This window comes from Mustela putorius, unplaced genomic scaffold, assembly GCF_011764305.1.
Source record: "Mustela putorius furo isolate JIRA1106 unplaced genomic scaffold, ASM1176430v1.1 tig00003898_pilon_pilon_pilon, whole genome shotgun sequence".
NCBI classification, from domain to species: Eukaryota; Metazoa; Chordata; class Mammalia; order Carnivora; family Mustelidae; genus Mustela; species Mustela putorius.
Window position 1 is genome coordinate 38,891,752 of NW_025422047.1, and position 16,266 is coordinate 38,908,017.

A 16,266-nucleotide genomic window follows, 5' to 3' on the forward strand; every position below is an offset into this window, starting at 1 on the left:
TATTTATTTATTTATTTATTTATTTATTTATTAATAGTTGGAATATGAAATCTTCAATGTACTCTTTAAAAAACAGCTTTACTAGACTAAAACTCTTTTTTTCTTTGGTCAAATGCTTTCAGAATCCATACTTAAAAACAGTATTCATAGATTTTTTTCCAATATAAATTTAAAAGCTTTGCAATGTTTTTACTTTTTTCCTCCAAGGTTAACTTTATAATTGGCCCCCTGGGGAATGCTAGATTCTCAGACTCATTATATATCTGTATAAAATGATAAAATTAGAGTTAGTGGAGGTGTGCATGAGAAGATTTGACTGCTCCAGGGGTTCTTATAAAGTCTTCAAGTAAAGCAAAAACAGCCTCATGAGATCCTGGAGAAAAAAGGTTGTTTCAATTGACAAGAGAGGTGTGGTTAGTGGGGTTTTGGAGTATACCAACAATGTAATTACCCACCCCCATGCAGACATCTCTGTTTTTATGTTCATAGTCTTTTATACACTTCATTAATTATCTAAAATTAACATGAGATAATAAGTTCTATAATTAATAATGGCTAAACTTCATAGAGTAAGTCCTATTTCAGATGCTATTTTGAAGCATGTCACATGTATTAGTTCACTTACCCTTCATAACATTTTATAAAGAAGCATTATTATTCAAATAAGAAAGCTGAAGCACAGAGGTGTTAAGTTATCTAAAATTACAAAGTTAGAAAATAGCAGAACCAGAGCTTACATCAAAGTAGTATAACCCTTATATTTAACTACTATAGATAGGCTCAAAGTTCAGCAGGCATTGTAATTCATAAACTCACAGGATCAAATTTTAATTTAAACTTCCAGGTGCATCACCCAAGAAGATGTAATTGATAAGAAATTCTTTAAATGTAGTCACAGTAATGCTGTGATCAGAGAAACTGGGGGTTTGTGCTTTCCATTCTCTTTCTTCAAGATGTTCAGTGTGGAATTTAAGAAACAAAACAAATGACAACAACAAAAAAATAAAAACGAAAGAAAGAAAGAAAGAAAGAAAGAAAGAAAGAAAGAAAGAAAGAAAAGGCACACACATACACACACACACACACACACACACACTCACTCACCCCAAAAAACAGACTCCTAACTATAGAGAACAAACAGATGGTTACCAGAGGGGAGGTAGGTGGGAAGATGGGTGAAAGAGTGAAAAGGAATAAGAGTACACTTATCTTGATGAACACTGAGTAATATACATGGCATTGCTGAATCACTATATTGTATAACTGAAAGTAATAACACTTTATGTTAACTACACTGGAATGAAAATAAAATAGAAGATGAAAAATAAAAACAGATGTCCAGTATAGATGGAATAAACCAGCTCATCACATATACTCCTTGGATTCCCCGTGTCTTTTCTTTTCTTTTTTTTTTTAATGGAAATGGTTTCCTTTAGACTTTATTCTAGAGGTAGGTAATAATCTAGCTACTTTGTCAATGCATGCCATAGACTGCCATGAATCACATAGGTTAATGTAGCTTTTAAGTGGAAGAATTCCAAGTAAGACCAAATGACCAACTTCAGACTCCTAAATGTACCTTGAAAGTGAATCGTTTCTATTCATATCTGCCACCAAATTATGTAGATTCAGGATAATTAATTTAACAGACATAAATTGTTTGTGGTCAATTAAACAGAAAGTCCACTGAGTTGCTTGTTAAATCACTGGAAATTTGAAGAAGTCTTAAAGTTAAGCTACCAGGTGTGATACCCAAAACATCCTAGATACTTTTGATGGCAAAATGAACTCTACAAAGATTCTGAATACTCAAGTCGCTGACTTCTGAAAAGTTTCTGGGGGTAGGTGTATTGATGGGAGTATTGGTCCTAGACCTAAACCTTAACCTTTAATTGGTCCTCACTCAATAATTAACTCTTCTAGATACAAATATGGTGGGATGACTATCATAAGGCTGGGAATTCCACCAAAAAAGGACATTAAGAGATAATGAGCAGTCAGAAAATGGGGCAAGGCAAACATTCTAAGAAGAAGAAAAGAAACATGTGCTATTCTATTTCTAATCATTCTAAAAATACATTTTGTAATAATGATCATCAGGTAATGGGTACAAAAGAAAAACCTAAACAAAATAATAACATGAAGATATATTTTTTTAATGGGAAGCATATATAAAGTGACAAACAAAAAGCTAGCACATGCTAAATGAGAAATAGTAGGAGCAATGCCATTGAATTCAGAATCTAGCTGATTTTCAGCCATCATTATTATTATTCGGCCCTTGGAAGTCCCAGTCAATATCATCTGGCAAGATGATACACTAATAGATATAAAAATAGAAAAGGAAGAGTTTTAATGATTATTACTTGCCAACAATTTTTTTAATAATTAGAAAATCCAAGATAATCCAAACAATACAAAAATAAATAAATACATAGATAAAGAGAAAGACTCCAAATTAATGTTTAAAAATATCTCAGGTTTATAGACAGGAAGATTCAAAAGAACAAAATGTCTGTTCTCCCTATGTTAATCAATACAGCCAATGTACTCAGTATAAGTGACAGAGGAGGGTTTTTTTTGTTTGTTTTGTTTTATTTTTTGTTTGTTTTCATTTTATTTCTTTTCAGTGTTCCAGCATTCATTGTTTTTGCACCACACCCAGTGCTCCATGCATATGTGTCCTCCATAATACCCACCACCAGGCTCACCCAAACCCCCAACACCCTCCCCTCCAAAAAACCCTCAGTTTGTTTCTCAGAGTCCACAGTCTTTCATGGTTTGTCTCCCCCTCTGATTTCCCCCACTCATTTCTCCTCTTCATCTCCCAGTGTCCTCTCAGTTATTTCTTTTGCTCCACAAGTAGGTGAAACCATATGATACTTGACTCTCTCTGCTTCACTTATTTCACTCAGCATAATCTCTTCCAGTCCCATCCATGTTGATACAAAAATTGGGTATTCATCCTTTCTGATGGAGGCATTATACTCCATTGTGTATATGGACCATATCTTCATTATCCATTCATCCATTAAAGGGCACCTTGGTTCTTTCCAAAGTTTGGCGACTGTGACCATTGCTGCTATGAACATTGGGATACAATGGCCCTTCTTTTCACTGCATCAGTATCTTTGAGGTAAATACCCACTAGTGCAATTGCAGGGTCATAGGGTAGCTCTATTTTTAATTTCTTAAGGAATCTCCACACTGCTTTCCAAAGTGGCTGCACCAACTTTCATCCTCATCAACAGTGTAAGTTCCTCTTTCTCCACAACCTCTCCAACACTTGTTGTTTACTCTCTTGCTATTTTTGGCCATTGTCACTGGTGTAAGGTGGTATCTCAATGTGGTTTTGATTTGAATCTCCCTGATGGCTCATGATGATGAATGTTTTTTCATGGGTCTGTTAACCATTTGTATATCTTCTTTGGAGAAGTGTATGTCTTCTGCCCATTTTTTGACATGATTATCTGCTCTGTGTGTGTTGAGTTTCAGGAGTTCTTTATAAATCTTGGATATCAACCTTTTGTCTGTAGTGTCATTTGTGAATATCTTCTCCCACTCTGTGGGTTGCCTTTTTCTTTTGTTGACTGTTTCCTTTGCTGTGCGAAAGCATTTGATCTTGATGAAGTCCCAAAAGTTCATTTTCGCTTTTGTCCCTTTGCCTTTGGAGACATATCATGAAAGAAGCTGCTGTGGCTGATGTCGAAGAGATTACTGCCTGTGTTCTCCTCTAAGATTTTGACAGATTCCTGTCTCATGTTGAGGCCTTTTATCCTTTTCAACTTTATCTTTGTGTATGGTGTAAGAGAATGGTCAAGTTTCATTCTTCTACATGTAGATGTCCAATTTTCCCAGCACCATTTATTGAAGAGACTGTATTTTTTCCTCTTTATATTTTTTCCTGCTTTGTCGAAAATTATTTGACCACAGAGTTGAGGGTTCATATCTGGGCTCTCTACTCTGTCCCACTGGTCTATGTGTCTGTTTTTTTGCCAGTACCATGCTGTTTTGGTGATCACAGCTTTGTAGTGAAGCTTGAAATCAAGCAATGTGATGCCCCCAGTTTTGTTTTTCTTTTTCAACATTTTCTTAGAAATTTGGGGTCTTTTCTGGTTCCATACAAATTTTAGGATTGTTTGTTCAGGCTCTTTGAAAAATGCCAGTGGAATTTTGATCAGGACGGCACTGAAAGCATAGATTGCTCTAGGCAGTATACACATTTTAACAATGTTTATTCTTCCAATCCATGAGCATGGAATGCTCTTCCATCTTTTTGTGTCTTCTTCAATTTCTATCATGAGTGTTCTATAGTTCCTTAGGTACAGATCCTTTACCTCTTTGGTTAGGTTTATTCCCAGGTATCTTATGGTTCTTGGTGCTATAGAAAATGTAATTGATTCTCTAATTTCCCTTTCTATATATTCATTGTTAGTGTATAAGAAAGGAACTGATTTCTGTACATTGATTTTGTATCCTGCCACATTTCTAAAGTGCTGTTATGAGTTCTAGTAGTTTGGGGTGGAGTGTTTTAGGTTTTCCATATCAAGTATCATGTCATCTGCAAAGAAAGAGAGTTTGACTTATTTGCTGCCAATTTGAATACCTTTTATTTCTTTTTGTTGTTTCATTGCTGTTGCTAGGACTTCTATTAATATGCTAAACAATAGTGGAGAGAGTGAGCATCCTTGTCATGTTCCTGATCTCAAAAGGAAGTCTGTACCTTTTCCCCACTGAGGATGATATTCGCTGTGGGTTTTTCATAGATTTTATGAAGTTGAGGAATGTTCCCTCTATCCCTATATTTTGAATTGTTTTAATCAGGAATGGATGCTGTATCTTGTCAAATGTTTTTTTCTGCATCAAGGGAGAGGACCATGTGGTTTTTCTCCCCTTATTGATTTGCTCTATCACATTGATTGAGTTGTGAATGTTGAACCACTCTTGCATTCCTGGGATAAATTCCACCTGGTCATGGTAGCTAATCTTTTCAATGTACTGTTGGATCCTGTTAGCTAGGATCTTGTTGAGAATCTTAGCATCCATATTCATTAGGTATATTGGTCTGAAATTCTTTTTGGTGGGGTCTTTGCCTGGTTTGGGGGTCAGGGTAATATAGGCTTCATATGAAGACTCTGTAAATTTTCCTTCTGTTTCTATTCCTTGAAACAGTTTCAGGAGAACAGGTATTATTTCTTCTTCGAATGTTAGATAGAATTCTCCAGGGAATCTATAAGGTCCTGGGCTCAAAAAACCTTGGGAGTTTTTTGATCACTGCTTCAATCTCGTTAGTAGATATTGGTTTAACCAGATTGTCAATTTCTTCCTGATTCAGTTTTGGAAGTTTATAGGTTTGAAGGAATGCATCCATTTTGTCTAGGTTGCTTAACTTATTGACATACAACTGTGGATAATAATTTCTGATGTCTTTATTTCCTTGGTGTTAGTCATGATCTCTCCCTTTTCATTCATAATTTTATTAATTTGGGCCACTCTCTTTTCTTTCGATTAGTTTATTGATCTTATTGATTCTTTTAAAAAACCAGCTTCTAGTTTCATTGATGTGTTCTGCTATATCCCTACTTTCTATCTCATTGATCTCTGCTGTAATCTTGATAATTTCCCTTTTTGTGTGTGGAGTTGGCTTAATTTTTTGTTGATTCTCCAGTTGTTTAAGGTATAAAAAGAGCTGGTGTATTTGGGATTTTTTTTTAATTTTTTGAGGGAGGTTTGGATGGCTATGTATTTCTCTCTTAGGACCGCCTTACCATATCCCATAGGTTTTGGATCAAAGTGTCTCCATTTTCACTGGTTTCCATGAATTGTTTAAGTTTTTCTTAGATTTCCTGGTTGATCCAAATATTCTTAAGCAAGGTGATCTTTAGCTTCCAAATGTTTGTATTCTTTCCAAACTTTATCTTGTGGTTGAGTTCCGGTTTCAAAACATTGTGATCTGAGACTTTGCAGGGAATAATCTCAATCTTTTGGTTGGTTGAACCCTGATTTGTGACCCAGTATGTGGTCTATCTGGAGAAAGTTCCGTGTGAACTTGAGAAGAATCAGTATTCCTTGTAGAGTGTTCTGTATATATCTATGAGGTCCATCTTGTCCAATGTGTCATTCAATGTTCTTGTTTCTTTATTGATTTTTTTGCTTGGATGATCTATTACTGAGAGAGGTGTGTTAAGATCCCCCACTATTAATGCATTCATATAAATATGACTCTTTATCTTGATTAACAGTTGTCTTATGTAGTTGATTGCTCTCATATTGGGGGCATAAATATTTAAAATTGTTAGATCTTCTTGGTGGATAGACCCTTTAAGAATGATGTAGTGTCCTGTATCTCTGACTATAGTCTTTAGTTTAAAATCTAATTTATCTGATATGAGAATCACTACTCCAGCTTTCTTTTGAGGTCCACTGGCATAGAAGATGCTTCTCCATCCTTTCACTTTCAGTCTGGATATATCCTTAAGTTCAAAATGTGTGTCTTGTAGACAACATATGGACGGGTCCTGTCGTTTAATCCAATCTGCAACCCTGTGCTGTTTTATGGGAGTGTTTAGGCCATTCATTGAGCATTTAGGCCACTCACATTGAGAGTGATTATCAAAATATACATTTTTATTGACATCCTGTTGCCTGTGAAGTCCTTGTTTCTAAATATTGTCTCTGTAAATTTCTGTTCTAGGACACTTGGGTTTTTCTTTTATAGCACCCCGCCCCCTTAATATTTCTTGTAGTGCCGGCTTGGTGATCACATACTCTTTTAAACCTTGCCAGTCTTTGAAGCTCTTTATCTCTCCATCCATTTTGAATGTCAACCTAGCTGGATAAAGTATCTTGGCTGCCTGTTCTTCTCATTTAGTGCCTTGAATAAGTCTTGCCAGACCCTTCTGGCTTGCCAGGTTTCTGTGGACAGGTCTGACATTATTCTGATGGACCTTCCTCTGTACAGAAGGAATCTTTTCCCACTAGCTACTCTCAAGAGCTTCTGTCTAAGATTATGATTCATCAATTTAATAATCAGGTGTCGAGGTCTTTCTAAATCCTATGATCTTGGGAAATCTTTCTGCCTCTAGAACATGAACACTGGTTCCTTTCCCCAGATTGGAAAGATTTTTGGAGAATTTGTTCAACTATATCTTCTAGTCTCCTTTCTTTCTCCTCTCCCTTAAGTATCCCAATAATTCTGATGTTGGAACATTTCATGGTGTCATTTATTTCCCTAATTCTGTTTTTATGGCTTCTAAACTGTTTGCTCCAGGCCTCCTCCTGCTCCTTTTTCTCTATCAATTTGTCCTCTAGATCAGTAATCCTATCTGCCTCAGTTACCTAGAAGGACAGATGTGCCCTGATGTTCATAGTAACAATGTCCACAATAGCCAAACTGTGGAAGGAGCTGAGATGCCCTTCAACAGATGAATGGATAAAGATGTGCTACATAGATATGGTGTAATTTTATTCAGCCATCAGAAATGGTGAATCCCCACCACATGGATGGAGCTGGTGGGGAATATGCTAAGTGAAGTTAGTCAAGAAAAGACAATGAACATATGGTTTCATTCATATGTAGAACATAAGCAATAGCATGGAGGACCATAGGGGAAGGGAGGGAAATCTGAAAGGGGAAAAATCAGAGATGGAGATGAACCATGAAAGACAATGGACCCCAGGAAACAAAATGAGGGTCTCTGAGGTGGGCGGGGGGTAACAGGGTGATGGGTATTAAGGAGGGTACATGCTGTGATGAGAACTGGTGTTATATGTAACTAATGATTCACTGAATACTACATCAAAAACTAATGATGTACTATACAGTGGCTAAGTGAACATAATAAAATTAAAAAAAAAAAAAAGATAAAAACCTACCGGAGAAAAATCTACAGGACGAAATTAACTTTCCACAAAGCTATAAGGTACGCTTGCTAAATTTTGATGCAGATCTATTTGGTGTTGAAGTCCATCCTTCTTAAACTGCATCAAGGTCTTTAATTATAGTTTACTTGTACCTTAGTGGACTAGGTACAAAATCCTCACCAGCCATACATTCTCTAGCCTTTTCTTAAAACGGCCTTCTTAGATGCTTAACGCCATCCATAATTCTTTGATTCCTGGTCATTTCACAAACAAATGCAAATTTTTAATTCTATATTATTCAAGTTCTTTCTCCCAGTAGTATATTAGGATTGTAGTAACACATTTTTAAAAATTTAATTGTTTTTCAGTGTTCCAAATTTCATTGTTTATACATCATACCCAGGGTTCCATGCAATACATGCCCTCCATAATACCCACCACCAGGCTCACCCAACCCCAAACCCCCTCCCTTCCAAAATCCTCAGTTTGTTTCTCAGAGTCCACGGTCTTTCATGGTTTGTCTCCCGCTCCAATTTTCCCCAATTCACTTCTCCTTTCTATTTCCCAATGTCCTCCATGTTATTCCTTATGCTCCACAAGTAAGTGAAACCATATGATACTTGACTCTCTCTGCTTGACTTATTTCACTCAGCATAATCTCTTCCAGTCCCATCCATGTTGATACAATAATTGGGTATTCATCCTTTCTGATGGAGGCATAATACTCCATTGTGTATACGGACCATATCTTATTTATCCATTCATCCATTGAAGGGCATCTTGGTTACTTCCAGAATTTGGCAACTGTGGACATTGCTGCTATGAACATTGGAGTACAGATGGAAGAATAAACATTGTTAAAATGTGTATACTGCCTAGAGCAATCTATGCTTTCAGTGCCGTCCTGATCAAAATTCCACTGGCATTTTTCAAAGAGCCTGAACAAACAATCCTAAAATTTGTATGGAACCAGAAAAGACCCCAAATTTCTAAGAAAATGTTGAAAAAGAAAAACAAAACTGGGGGCATCACATTGCTTGATTTCAAGCTTTACTACAAAGCTGTGATCACCAAAACAGTCATGATACTGGCATAAAAACAGACACATAGACCAGTGGGACAGAGTAGAGAGCCCAGATATGGACCCTCAACTCTGTGGTCAAATAATCTTCGACAAAGCAGGAAAAAATATACAGTGGAAAAAAAGATAGTCTCTTCAATAAATGGTGCTGGGAAAATTGGACATATACATGTAGAAGAATGAAACTTGACCATTCTCTTACACCATACACAAAGATAAAGTTGAAAAGGATAAAAGGCCTCAACATGAGATAGGATTCTGTCAAAATCTTAGAGAACACAGGCAGTAATCTCTTCGACATCAGCCACAGCAGCTTCTTTCACGATATGGCTCCAAAGGCAAAGGAACAAAAGTGAAAATGAACTTTTGGGACTTCATCAAGATTAAAAGCCTCTGCACAGCAAAGGAAACAGTCAACAAAACAAAAGAGGCAACCCATGGAATGGAAAAAAATATTCACAAATGACACTACAGACAAAGGGCTGATATCCAAGATCTATAAAGAACTCCTCAAACTCAACACACATAAAACAGATAATCATGTCAAAAATGGGCAGAAGACATGGACATATACTTCTCCAAAGAAGACATACAAATAGTTAACAGACACATGAAAAAAAAAAAAATCGTTCATCATCATGAGCCATCAGGGAGAATCAAATCAAAACCATATTGAGATACCACCCTACACCAGTGAGAATGGCCAAAATTAACAAGACAGTAAACAAGTATTGGAGAGGTTGTGGAGAAAGAGGAACTCTCTTACACTGTTGATGGGGATGCAAGTTGGTGCAGCCACATTGGAAAGCAGTGTGGAGATTCCTTAAGAAATTAAAAATAGAGCTACCCTATAACCCCGCAATTGCACAACCGGGTAGTAACACATTTTTTTTTTTTAAGGTCTATTGTGTAGTTAATTTTCCATCTTGCCTGACTGCATGACAAGCAGAAGGCTGAACCTAAATATTTCTGTACTTTATGCCCATTTTAGCACTTTCCTCACTACAATACTGTGTCAATTAAGTTTTATGTGCAGAAGGAATCAGAAAAGTTGGTAATGTATATATTACATTCTAGGACAGTCTATTTTATCAGAAAAAGAAAAGTCTTGATCACTTCCCAAGTTTAGTTTAAATATTAGACAATAAATTAATAGTGAATAAGGGAATGAATAAATTAACCCAAAGCCAGTTCCTGCTTCACTACTTAAGAGATACATATCACTATGTCATTTAACCATAGTATATCATTTCTTCTTCTAGTATAGAATGCTAATATGAATTTGCTTAAAACTACTTAAGTGAATTTTAATAAAAGTTATTTTGTGGAGAAATGTGTGATTATTGTTTTTGTTGTGTGTAAATACTGATTTGAAAGATAAAATATGATACTCTTCTCTTTTTTTTCCTTTTTATTTCCTTTATCTGTGTCAGTATCAATATAATTTAATCCAACACAACCAATATTATTAGAGGACTAGAACTATGAAGTATCATATGCTAGTAACTGGGTAAATAAAGTCTGTCTCTTTAAAGTGTAAAATTTCAGAGTGCTTTGGTGATTTGCAGGTTTTAATGCTACTTCCAGTAAGTCTCTTTGCTTAAGAGAAAAAAATTGATTTTCTAATATATGTCAAATATCCTGTTCAGAGTTGAAAAACCAGTTGAAAATGACAGTAGCTATAAAAGCCTGAAAAGAATGTGGGTGAGAGAGAACAGAATTTACTTACCTTGAAAATAGATTTATATAGAATGGTATAAAAAACCATACCTCTGTCAGAAATTTCTAAATATGGATCAAAGGGATGAAAGTATAAAAAAACAAACTTTGCTTGCCAAAGATTAGGAACTGGTTTTCAAATACATTTTGTCCAAGCTGGTTAAAAGGAACTGGAAAAAATATCCTTGCTCTTTGAGAAATTATAATTTTGTATTTCTTTTTCATTAGAAGCAGCAGAATAATTTTCTTTTTTTATAAATATTCCATTTAAAATTTAAGTTAACTTTCTACTTATGTACTTCAACTGCTTTTCTGAATAAACTATTTGAGTGCTTAGGCAGTGAAGAGGTTATGAGCACTAGCTTTAAGGTCAAGTAGGACTCTGTTTTGAATCCTTGCTCTGTTATGTCTTGAGTTTAACAAGTAAGTTATCTGAGCCCTCAATGCCTCAGTAATATAGTTATAATAATACCCCCTTCTTGAACAACTGCTTTAAGAATAGAAAGAGGAGGGGGAGGAGTCAAGATGGTGGAGAAGTAACAGGCTGAGATGACATCAGGTAGCAGGAGATCAGCTAGATAGCTTATCAAACCATTCCTAAATCCTACAAATCCAACAGGAGATCAGAGAGAAGAAGAGCAACAATTCTAGAACAGAAAATTGACCACTTTCTGAAAGGTAGGACCAGGGGAGAAGTGACCGGATAATAGACCACAATGGGGAAGGGCCGGCTCCCAGCAAGAGGTAGAGCAACAGAGCACAAAATCAGGACTTTTAAAAGTCTGTTCCACTGAGGAACATCGCTCCAGAGGCTAAACTGGGATGAAGCCCAAGAGGGGACAGCATGGCCCCAGGTCCCGCAGGGTCACAAAAGGATTGGGGGTGTCTGAGTGTCGCGAAGCTCGCAGGTATTAGAGTGGGGAAGCTGGCTACAGAGACAGAGCCAAGGAATGAGCTCTCAGCTTGGGGTCACCTTGAACTGAAATCTGTGGCACAGGCCACTGCTCTGTGATTGGGATCCCCACAAGATCTGGGGAGATCCTCGCTGGAAAAGCTCAGGGATTTGCGGGGTTCAGAAACTCCAGGTGGAGCTGTGTGCCAGAGACAGAGGAGCTTGGTCACAAGCTGGGTGAGCTCAGAGCTCAGCCAGAGGCCACGGAGGTGGGAGTGATTGAGCACTTTTCTCTGAGGGCGCACTGAGGAGTGGGGCCCCGAGCTCTTGGCTTTTCTGGGCTGGAGATTGGGAGGCCGCCATTTTCATTCCCATCCTCCAGAATTCTACGGAAAGCATTCAGGGAACTAAAGCTCCCCAAAACAAACCTGAGCAGATTACTTAGCATGGTACCTGGTAAGGGTGGTGCAATTCTGCCTCAGGCAAAGACACTTGAGAATCAGTACAAAAAGACCCTCCCCCAGAAGAACAACAATAAATCTTCACTTACAAAGGAGAACGGGGGAATTCCAGAGGAGGAGAAAGCAATGCATGGAATTCAAGGCTCTCTCCCCATGATTCTTTAGTCTTGCAAAGTTAATAAACTTTTTAAATTTTATTTTTTTTCTTCTACTGATTTTTTTAAAACTTTTACCCTTTCCTCTATTAACTTTTTTTTAAACTTGTTTATCTTAACAATACCTTTCATAAAAAAACTTTTTTGAAGATTCATTATTATAGTCATATTTTATTCTTCATTGTATCTAACTTTAGTTTTTATATACACTTAAGGGTTTTTTTCTTCTAAAAATTTTTGGAGTACAACTTCTTCTAATAGATCAAAATACACCCTAAGTCTAGCACCAGGCTTGTTCTAGTCTCCAGCCCAAGCAAATTCTCTCCACTTTCTTTTTTTTTTTTTTATTCTCCCAACAAACTTACCTTACCAACTCCTTTTTTAGAAATTAAAAAAAAAAATCTTTTTTAATCTTTGTAGTCATATTCCATCACTTCATTGTGTTTACCCTTATATATGTTTTCATTTATTAAAATTTTGGGAGGTAGTTTCTTCTAAGAGACCAAAATACTCCCAAAATTAAGGGTGACCCTTTTCTAGTCACCAGTCTAACATATATATTATTTTTCTTTTCTTTTCTTTTTTCTTTATTTGTTATCTTTTTTAAATATTTTTTTTTCCTGAACTTCTTTTTACACCCTTCCTCCCTCCCCACGATTTGGGGTCTCTTCTGATTTGGTTAAAGCACATTTTCCTGGTGACTTTGCCCCCCTTTTAGTATTTTATTTGCTCCTTCATATATTCTTATCTGGACAGAATGACAAGGTGGAAAAACTCACCACAAGAAAAAGAACAAGAGGCAATATCAAAGGCTAGGGACCTAATCAATATGGACATTGGTAATATGTCAGATCTAGAGTTCAGAAAGACAATTCTCGAGGGTCTACCTGGGCTCGAAAAAGGCATGGAAGATATTAGAGAAACGCTGTCCAGAGAAATAAAATCCCTTTCTGGAGAAATAAAAGAACTAAAATCTAACCAAGTTGAAAGAAAAAAAGCTATTAATGAGGTGCAATAAAAATTGGAGGCTCTTACTGTTAGGATAAATGAAGCAGAAGAAAGAATTAGTGATATAGAAGACCAAATGATGAGAATAAAGAAGCTGAGCAAAAGAGGGACAAACAACTACTGGATCATGATGGTCTCCCATTCGAGAGATAAGTGATACCATAAGAAGAAACAACATTAGAATAATTGGGATTCCAGAAGAAGAAGAAAGAGAGAGGGGAGCAGAAGGTATATTGGAGAGAATTATTGTAGAGAATTTCCTTAATATGCCAAAGGGAACAAACATCAAAATCCAGGAGGTACAGAGAACTCCCCTCAAAATCAATAAGAATAGGCCCACACCCCGTCATCTTATAGTAAAATTTACAAGTCTTAGCAACAAAGAGAAAATCCAGAGAGCAGCCTGGGAAAAGAAATCTGTAACATACAATGGTAAAAATATTAAATTGGCAGCAGACTTATCCACAGAGACCTGGCAGGTCAGAAAGAACTAGCATGATATGTTCAGAGAACTAAATGAGAAAAACATGCAGCCAAGAGTACTATATCCAGTGAGGCTATTATTAAAAATAGAAGGAGAGATAAAAAGCTTCAAGGAAAAACAAAAACTGAAAGAATTTGAAAACACAAACGCAGCTCTACAGGAAATATAGAAAGAGGTCCTCTAAGCAAAGAGAGACCATAAAAGTAGTAGATCAGAAAGGAACAGAGACAATATACAGTAACAGTCACTGTACAGGCAATACAATGGCACTAAATTTGTATCTCTCAATCGTTACCCTGAATGTAAATGGGCTAAATGCCCCCATCAAAAGACACAGGGTATCACAATGGATAAAAAACAAAACCCATCAATATGCTGCCTACAAGAAACCCATTTTAGACCCAAAGACACCTCCAGATTGAAAGTAAAGGGGTGGAAAACAATGTCCCATGCTAATGGACATCAAAAGAAAGCTGGGTGGCAATCCTTATATCAGATCAATTAGACTTTAATCCAAAGACTATAATAAGAGATGAGGAAGGACACTATATCATGCTTAAAGGGTCTGTCCAACAAGAAGATCTAACAATTTTAAATATCTATGCCCCTAACATGGGAGCAGCCAACCATAGAAACCAATTAATAACAAAATCAAAGAAAGACATCGACAATAATACAATAATAGTAGAGGACTTTAACACTCCCCTCACTGAAATGGACAGTTCATCCAAGCAAAAGATCAACAAGGAAATAAAGGTCTTAAATGACACACTGGACCAGATGGACATCACAGATATATTCAGAACATTCCATCCCAAAGCAAAAGAATACACATTCTTCTCTAGTGCACATGGAACATTCTCCAGAATAGATCACATCCTGGGTCATAAATCAGGTCTCAACTGGTAACAAAAGATTGGGATCATTCCCTACATATTTTCAGACCACAATGCTCTAAAGCTAGAACCCAATCACAAGAAGAAATTTGGAAAGAACTCAAATACACGGAGGCTAAGGAGCATCCCTCTAAAGAATGAATGTGTCAGGGACGCCTGGGTGGCTCAGTGGGTTAAGCCTCTGCCCTCGGCTCAGGTCATGGTCTCAGGGTCCTGGGATCGAGCCCCACATCAGTCCCTCTGCTCAGCAGGGAGCCTGCTTCCCTTCCTCTCTCTCTCTGCCTGCCCCTCTGCCTACTTGTGATCTCTGTCTGTCAAATCAATAAATAAAATCTTTAAAAAAAAAAAAAAGAATGAATGGGTCAACCAGGAATTTAAAAAAGAATTGAAAATATTCATGGAAACAAATGAAAATGAAAACACAATTGTTCAAAATCTTTGGGACATAGCAAATGTGGTCCTGAGAGGAAAGTACATAGTGATACAGGCCTTTCTCGAGAAACAAGAAAGTTCTCAAGTACACAACCTAGCCCCATACCTAAACGAGGTAGAAAGAGAATAGCAAAGAAGGCCTAAATGCACCAGGAGAGAGAAATAATAAGGATCAGAGCAGAAATTAATGAAATAGAAACCAAAAGAACAGTAGAACAGATTAACGAAACTAGGAGCTGGTTCTTTGAAAGAATTAATAAGATTGATAAACCCCTGGCCAGACTTATCCAAAAGAAAAGAAAAATGACCCAAATAAATAAAATCGTGGAAAACAAAAAAGAGGAGAAATCACAATCAACATTAAAGAAATGCAAACAATTAAAATAACATATTATGAACAACTCCATGCCAACAAATTTGACAATCTGGAAGAAATTGGTTCAATTACTAGAGACATATAAACTACCACAACTGAACCAGAAATTAGAAAACCTGAACAGAGCCATAACCAATAAAGAAATTGAAACAGTCATCAAACATTTCCAAACAAACAAAAGCCCAGGGCCAAACAACTTCCCAGCGGAATTCCCAGTGGAATTCCCAGTGGAAACATTTAAAGAAGAATTAATTCCTATTCTCCTGAAACCATTTCAAAAAATAGAAATAGAAGGAGAACTTCCAAACTCATTTTATGAGGCCAGCATCACCTTGATCCTAAAACCACACAAGGATCCCATCAAAAAAGAAATTTACAGGCCAATATCCTCCATGAACACAGATACAAAATTTCTCACCAAAATACTAGACAATGGGATTCAACAGTACATTAAAAGGATTATTCACCACGACCAAGTGGGATTTATTCCAGGGCTGGAAGTTTGGTTCAACATCTGCAAATCAATCAATGTGATACAATACACTAATAAAAGAAAGAACAAGAACCATATGATACTCTCAATAGATGCTGAAAAAGAATTTGACAAAGTACAGCATCCCTTCCTGATCCAAACTCTTCAAAGTGTAGGGATAGAGGGAACATACCTCAATATTATCAAAGCCATCTATGAAAAACCTGCCGCAAATACCATTCTCAATGGAGAAAAACTGAGAGCTTTTCTGCTAAGGTCAGGAACATGGCAGGGATGTCCATTATCACCACTGCTATTCAACATAGTACTAGAAGTCCTAGCCTCAGCAATCAGACAACAAAAAGAAATTAAAGGCATCCAAATCAGCAAAGAAGTCAAACTATCACTCTTCGCAGATGGTATGATA